Below are 7,518 nucleotides of genomic sequence, written 5' to 3' on the forward strand. Positions count from 1 at the left end.
AGAATAAATCGAGAAGAGAACAAATCATGAAACAACACACACCCACCCCGCCCGGCCCGGCCAGAGTGGTGGGAATTTCGATGAATGAACAGACAAAGAAACCAACTCTGTTATCAGTTCTAAGAAAGAAAGCAGGTAGCGGCGGCGGCGAACCTTCGACCGTACTACGGTCAGTTCATGAATTAACCCCGTCCGTTCGGAGTTTATTCATCTCCGGTCCGTGTCGGCGTTTACTTCAAGTGGGTGCTATTTCCATCTAAGCAAGCAAGTGAGTAAGTAAGTTCTCAAATTTTAAATTACGTTAATCGCAAGTGACTCGTTGAGATCGTCAAACGAACAATTTAATTTAACGCCTCATACGAGTTTTTTTTTTTCGTCATTTTGTCGCAAAAAAAAAACTAAAAAACGACTCGCAAAAAAAAATTTTTTTTTTTTCTTCTTTTAAATCTTGTACATTTTCTGACATGTGTACCATCGAAAAATGTCACATCCAAACGATCGAACAATCACAAAAAATCGTCAACGTACCATCTTGGAAAATTTTACCAGGCAACGACCATACCACGTTGAAAACTACCGGTTCTCGTCCGATCACCGAAGTCAAGCAACGTCGGGCGCGGTCAGTACTTGGATGGGTGACCGCTTGGGAACACCGCGTGCCGTTGTCTCTACTCTTTTCTTTTTTTATTAACATTTCTGATGTCAAACTTTTTTTAAATATATTTTTCACTATTTATATTTTCTCTCAGGAACTTATATAGTATGAAGACGAAAATTTTTAATTCGTTCGAGTTGAATTTGTGGTTCTGAAAAGAACCGATTTTTTTTCTTTTTTTTCCAACCAACTTCCAAGCTGCTCGAGGAGGATTTATTTTGAACTGGTGTATTTGGTGACGGCCTTGGTTCCTTCAGAAACGGCGTGCTTCGCCAATTCACCGGGCAAAAGAAGACGCACCGCCGTCTGGATCTCCCTGCTGGTTATGGTCGAACGTTTGTTGTAATGAGCGAGGCGACTGGCTTCAGCAGCTATACGTTCGAAGATGTCGTTCACGAAACTGTTCATGATAGACATAGCCTTGCTGGAGATACCGGTATCGGGATGGACCTGCTTCAACACCTTGTAAATGTAGATGGCGTAACTCTCCTTCCTCCTGCGCTTCTTTTTCTTGTCGCTCTTCGAGATGTTCTTTTGAGCTTTTCCGGCCTTCTTGGCCGCCTTACCGCTGGTCTTGGGTGGCATTCTCTTCTAGTCGTCGAGTTAAAAAAACGTTTAAAAACAGAAAACGAGACAGACACGACGTGCACGTTACGACGAGTATACTCGATCTAAAACGCCGCACACCTAAAATCCCTCTATTTATAACGAGCGAGCGACAAACAGGCGCTCCGCCTTAGTTCGTCGTTCGACCATTGCCCTAACGAGATGGCGCTGTACCGACCATATAAATTTCTAGCCTTCGCCGCGTTCGGCATTTATTTCAAGCCGTACGTTTGTCAGTGCGCTTCGTGTCAGTCGCAGTAGGTGTTTTGCTGTTTATATCGTATAACAACATGTCCGGAAGAGGAAAAGGAGGTAAAGTGAAGGGAAAGGCGAAGTCTCGTTCCAGTCGTGCCGGACTTCAGTTTCCCGTCGGCAGAATTCATCGTCTTCTGCGTAAAGGAAACTACGCCGAAAGAGTGGGTGCAGGTGCTCCCGTTTATTTGGCGGCCGTAATGGAATATCTAGCCGCCGAAGTTCTCGAATTGGCAGGAAACGCCGCCAGAGATAACAAGAAAACCCGTATCATTCCGAGACATCTTCAATTGGCTATAAGGAACGACGAGGAGTTAAACAAGCTCCTTTCCGGCGTTACCATCGCCCAAGGCGGTGTCTTGCCCAACATCCAGGCGGTGTTGTTGCCCAAGAAGACCGAAAAGAAGCCTTAAATTTAATTCTTCGCCGCCGTCATCTCGAACGAAAAACAAAAACTTTTATAAAAACCATCTTCACATCGGCCCTTCTCAGGGCCAAAAATTCAACTCGAACGAATTGATTTTTTCGCCAAAATACAACAACCTATGAGAATCATGTTAAAAAGTCTTTTAGATATTTTAAAGTTAAACCGATCAATTAATTCATTATACGAGCGTAGACTGAACGGAAGATTTTCGATTACATTCAACCAAGAAAGATGATTTTTACGACTTTTCATCGTAATTTTTAGAAAAATTCAATGCCCGACTAAAGCACGAACTCGACAACTCTATCTATAATAATTTATTGATTATCTAATTCAAGAAACATTCCGATTCGTCGTAAATTTCTTCACATTTCGCACATTAATCTGTTAAGAACATACACACACACACCGGTCGCCTATACGTGCTCTCCGTCTCGATAATTTCTTGCAGCAGCAGTCGTCAGCGGTGAGCCGTAATACTACAATCAATCGTTTTATTTGCTATGAGATTTTGTTTCAAGTCACGTCTGAGGAGAGTAACTCTACCCCATATTGGACATAACCTCAAATATACTCTTCGTGGCAAAAACGTTCTTTTAACGATGGTCATTCTAACCTAAAACTGCTGTCAAAATTGTCAAAGTCGCCGCCTGGATCACAAATTAAAATGATCACTCACTCCGTACGATTTTCATTTCGATTTGAAGACAAACACACAATTGAGCAACATATTTAATTCGTTTGATTTATTTTGTGGTTCTGAAAAGAACCGTTTTTTTTTGTTTGTTTGTTTGCTTGCCTGCGGGGGGTTTGTTGTTATTCCTCTGAGGATGCGGATACACGTCATAAAATGATAAAATTAACCGCCGAAACCGTAAAGGGTACGACCTTGACGTTTCAGGGCGTAGACGACGTCCATGGCGGTGACGGTCTTACGTTTTGCGTGTTCGGTGTAAGTTACGGCGTCACGGATGACGTTCTCGAGGAAGACCTTCAACACACCTCTGGTTTCTTCGTAGATGAGACCGGAAATACGTTTCACACCACCACGACGAGCCAATCTTCTGATCGCCGGTTTCGTTATACCTTGGATGTTATCGCGTAGAACTTTGCGATGACGTTTGGCGCCACCTTTTCCCAATCCTTTGCCACCTTTACCACGACCGGTCATCTTGATAAAATTAGGAAATTCTTCGTACAAAACGACGTAGCTTCGACCAAGTTCGTTATGGAACTAACGTCAAAATTTCATTCCGCGGGACTATTTATAAGTTACGGCAGCTCCACCTCGCGTTAAAAACGAATCCACCAATGGCGTCGCCGTATGACTCATCGAGTTTATAAAACGGCCGTTGGCGCGACGAAAATTTTCAGTTGACTTTCGAACGTTCGTACGTACGGTCGGTCGTTCGGTCGAAGCAAGCAAGCAAGCCACTACCTACGTTAATTCTTTTCATTTGATTCATCCGATATCCGAGATGGCGAGAACTAAACAGACGGCTCGTAAATCTACCGGTGGCAAGGCACCTAGAAAACAGTTGGCCACGAAGGCGGCCAGAAAAAGCGCTCCCGCCACCGGAGGTGTCAAGAAACCTCACCGTTACAGGCCCGGTACGGTCGCCCTTCGTGAGATTCGTCGTTATCAAAAGAGCACTGAACTTTTGATCCGCAAGCTGCCTTTCCAACGTCTCGTCCGAGAGATCGCCCAAGATTTCAAGACCGATCTCCGTTTCCAAAGTTCGGCCGTGATGGCACTTCAAGAAGCCAGCGAGGCTTATCTCGTCGGCCTCTTCGAAGACACCAACTTGTGCGCCATCCACGCCAAACGTGTCACCATCATGCCGAAAGACATCCAATTGGCGAGACGCATTCGTGGCGAGAGGGCTTAAATTTCCTCCATCCATCCATCCATCCATCCGATCCGACCATCTAGAATTAACAAATTCTTCATCTTCGAAGGTGTTAAAAGAAGAAAAAAAAAATCGGTTCTTTTCAGAACCCACAATTATTTTCCAACGAATTGAAAATTTATCGTTCGCGCATGCAACTTTTTGAGATTGAAAAAAAAAAAAAAAAAAAAAAAAAGTTAGGTTATGTGATTTATTCACAAAATTCGTACTTACATAAAACGATAAACTTTTGCTTTTTTCTTTCACATTAAATTTTCTTTTAACTGAGACTATTTGAAACATTATTATATAATAAAGTTTATCATTCTTTGTAATAACACTGTTTCGACAGTCAAATGAATAGACAAGAAAATCAAATGAAAGTATGTATCTCCTCAACAGAATGTGCATTGTCCAAGCGAATCTTTCGTTCGTTTCTTGAAAATAATTGTGGCCCTGAAAAGGGCCATTTATTTGTATCGATGGTGCCCCTACGTCGATATATACGATCGGAGCACGTTCCCGAAACCACCAGGACGTCGTCGTCGTTGAAAAAATTAAATCATCGTCGTCGACTTTTCACTTCTTTCTCTTGGGTGAAGCGGTTTTTTTCGCTTTGACGGTGACGGCTTTGGCCGTTTTCGGTTTCGGCGCTTTCGGTTTCTTGGTTGGACCGGCCTTGTTGGATTTCTTCGCTTTCGATGGCGTCTTGGGTTTGACGGGCGATCTGGAGGCGGCGCTGGCTTTCTTTTCGGGAGCGGACGCAGCCTTTCTAGCCTTCGATACGGCGACGCTCTTCTTTTCGGCGGCAGTTTTCTTAGACTTGGCCGAAGCGGCGGGGGCGGCCTTCTTACCGGCTTTTGAGGCGGATCCTTTTTCGGCGGACGTCGGCGCTGACGCGACGGAACGTTTAGCAACGCCCGTCTTCTTGGATTTCGCCGATGACGACGCGGTCGCAGCGGCAGATCTCTTTTTCGTGGCGGACGGAGCCTTAGCTGCACCGGTGACGGCAGAAGCCAACTTGAACGAACCGGAAGCTCCTTTTCCTTTGGTTTGGACCAACGAACCGGATGCGACGGCGCCCTTAAGGTACTTCTTGATGAAAGGCGCAAATTTTTCCGCGTCGACTTTGTAGTTGGCCGCGACATATTTCTTGATCGCCTGCAACGAAGAACCGCCGCGTTCCTTCAAGCCTTTGATGGCGTTGGTGACCATCTCCGAAGTGGGCGGATGAGAAGGTTTGCTTCTCGGATTTTTGGGCTTCTTCTCCTTCTTCACCGGTGAGGAGCCGGAAGTGGCACCGGCGACCGTCGAAGCTGCTTGATTTTCTACGTCGGCCATATTTTCGTCTATCGCGCGCGCGTTTTTTTCTTTTTATTATAGGTAGGCTTATTCTTCGGTGAAAGAACGAATGAACTTTACAGAACGAATTGGGCGCCAAAGTCAAAGTGTTGGCGCGTTCGAAAACGCGCGGACCGCGGACTAAACGAGAGCCTTCTCGTCGAGTTAGAAAATTCAGTGGGCCTCGAATACAGCTTTCGCGTGATGGCATCGTTCTCTTTACGCGAAGATCACCGCCTCCGGGTGCGGGAACATGAGCGATTCGGTCGGCGATGGCCTCCTGAATAACCTCAAGTTTTCCCGGACGACCAGCCGACCTCCAAAAGCGAACAAGGACCGATCGAACGTCGACTCGAACAAAGACCCTCCGAAACAAGGAGATGACATCCAAGTTCGACGCCGACGTTACGCGTTTTCCACGAATAACAGGAAAGTTCCGCTTTCGACCAGACAAACTTGGAAGCATCCTCTACAAGTTTCACGAACGAATCGGTCGAAAAGTACGTGCGATCTTTTCGAAAATCGCCTCGCAAAGAGACGCAGCACGGATCGGAGCGACGACCGACGAACCTGCAGAGTGTAGGAAAAAAATTCACAAAACGGTCGAAGATGACGTCCGAGAAGGTCGAATTTTTTCAAGAACGAAGATAAAACCTTCGCCTTTCGTAGGAGTTGATTTTTGAAAACGATCTTGACGAACAGGTCGGAAAAAAAAACGATGTCAATTTCGGACTCGACCATGAGAAACGAATTTGTACGACGAACGGACTTTTCGAACGACTTTTTTTCGCAAAATCGACATTTTTTCCTCAAAAATTACCTCACACGACGAAATCCCATCATCGAAACATCACCGAAAACAGTTTTGACGGCGAAATTCTCGTCAATTTTACGAAAATAAAGGGAAAATCAGACGGACCACCGTCGAACATCCAGCGACGGGAACGGACGAGTTTTTTAATTTTTTCTTGCCAATTCATTGCGAAAGAAGCAATTTTTCTCGACGAAACCATTTTATAATCATAAAAAAAACTCCCCAAACACCACAAACCAACAAAAATACGGAAATCTTGCATTGTTTGCATTTTTCAGACACTCTAAATAAAACTACGTCGATGTCGGCGGATTTTCAGTCGGTCGTCGGTCGACAGAAATCCAACGAAATTTTCATTTGTTCTTCTCAAAAACGAAAAAACAAACAAATCAACAAAACATTCCCTACTATTAGTCGACATTTCGAGCAGAAACTACGAACGTCGAAAGATTTAAAAAATGAAATATGTAGGTGTGCGTGCGTGCGTACTTACTTGAAACTTTTTTCTTGTTTCATCGTCGCACTGGAACAAATTAAATTTTAATGCAATGTAAACGCGACCACACTTTCGACGAAAACATCTCTATGAATCGAACGACGTCGGAAAAAGAATAAATCGAGAAGAGAACAAATCATGAAACAACACACACCCCCACCCCCGCCCGGCCCGGCCAGAGTGGTGGGAATTTCGATGAATGAACAGACAAAGAAACCAACTCTGTTATCAGTTCTAAGAAAGAAAGCAGGTAGCGGCGGCGGCGAACCTTCGACCGTACTACGGTCAGTTCATGAATTAACCCCGTCCGTTCGGAGTTTATTCATCTCCGGTCCGTGTCGGCGTTTACTTCAAGTGGGTGCTATTTCCATCTAAGCAAGCAAGTGAGTAAGTAAGTTCTCAAATTTTAAATTACGTTAATCGCAAGTGACTCGTTGAGATCGTCAAACGAACAATTTAATTTAACGCCTCATACGAGTTTTTTTTTTTCGTCATTTTGTCGCAAAAAAAAAACTAAAAAACGACTCGCAAAAAAAAATTTTTTTTTTTTCTTCTTTTAAATCTTGTACATTTTCTGACATGTGTACCATCGAAAAATGTCACATCCAAACGATCGAACAATCACAAAAAATCGTCAACGTACCATCTTGGAAAATTTTACCAGGCAACGACCATACCACGTTGAAAACTACCGGTTCTCGTCCGATCACCGAAGTCAAGCAACGTCGGGCGCGGTCAGTACTTGGATGGGTGACCGCTTGGGAACACCGCGTGCCGTTGTCTCTACTCTTTTCTTTTTTTATTAACATTTCTGATGTCAAACTTTTTTTAAATATATTTTTCACTATTTATATTTTCTCTCAGGAACTTATATAGTATGAAGACGAAAATTTTTAATTCGTTCGAGTTGAATTTGTGGTTCTGAAAAGAACCGATTTTTTTTCTTTTTTTTCCAACCAACTTCCAAGCTGCTCGAGGAGGATTTATTTTGAACTGGTGTATTTGGTGACGGCCTTGGTTCCTTCAGAAACGGCGTGC

The 7,518-nt window shown here is 44.0% G+C and overlaps 2 non-coding genes across 2 annotated transcripts; both read left to right on the top strand.

The window, feature by feature from the left end:
* The first annotated feature begins 548 nt into the window (after nucleotides 1-548).
* On the top strand, nucleotides 549-668 carry LOC148165205 (5S ribosomal RNA). Its single transcript, XR_015771674.1, has one exon. It is a non-coding gene; the product is annotated as a 5S ribosomal RNA (ribosomal RNA).
* Nucleotides 669-7,143: 6,475 nt separating this feature from the next.
* On the top strand, nucleotides 7,144-7,263 carry LOC148165206 (5S ribosomal RNA). Its single transcript, XR_015771675.1, has one exon. It is a non-coding gene; the product is annotated as a 5S ribosomal RNA (ribosomal RNA).
* Nucleotides 7,264-7,518: the final 255 nt, after the last annotated feature.

The sequence above is a fragment of the Gnatocerus cornutus genome, unplaced genomic scaffold, assembly GCF_029298725.1.
Source record: "Gnatocerus cornutus isolate USDA-ARS CGAHR unplaced genomic scaffold, icGnaCorn1.1 ctg00000530.1, whole genome shotgun sequence".
In the NCBI taxonomy this organism is placed as follows: domain Eukaryota; kingdom Metazoa; phylum Arthropoda; class Insecta; order Coleoptera; family Tenebrionidae; genus Gnatocerus; species Gnatocerus cornutus.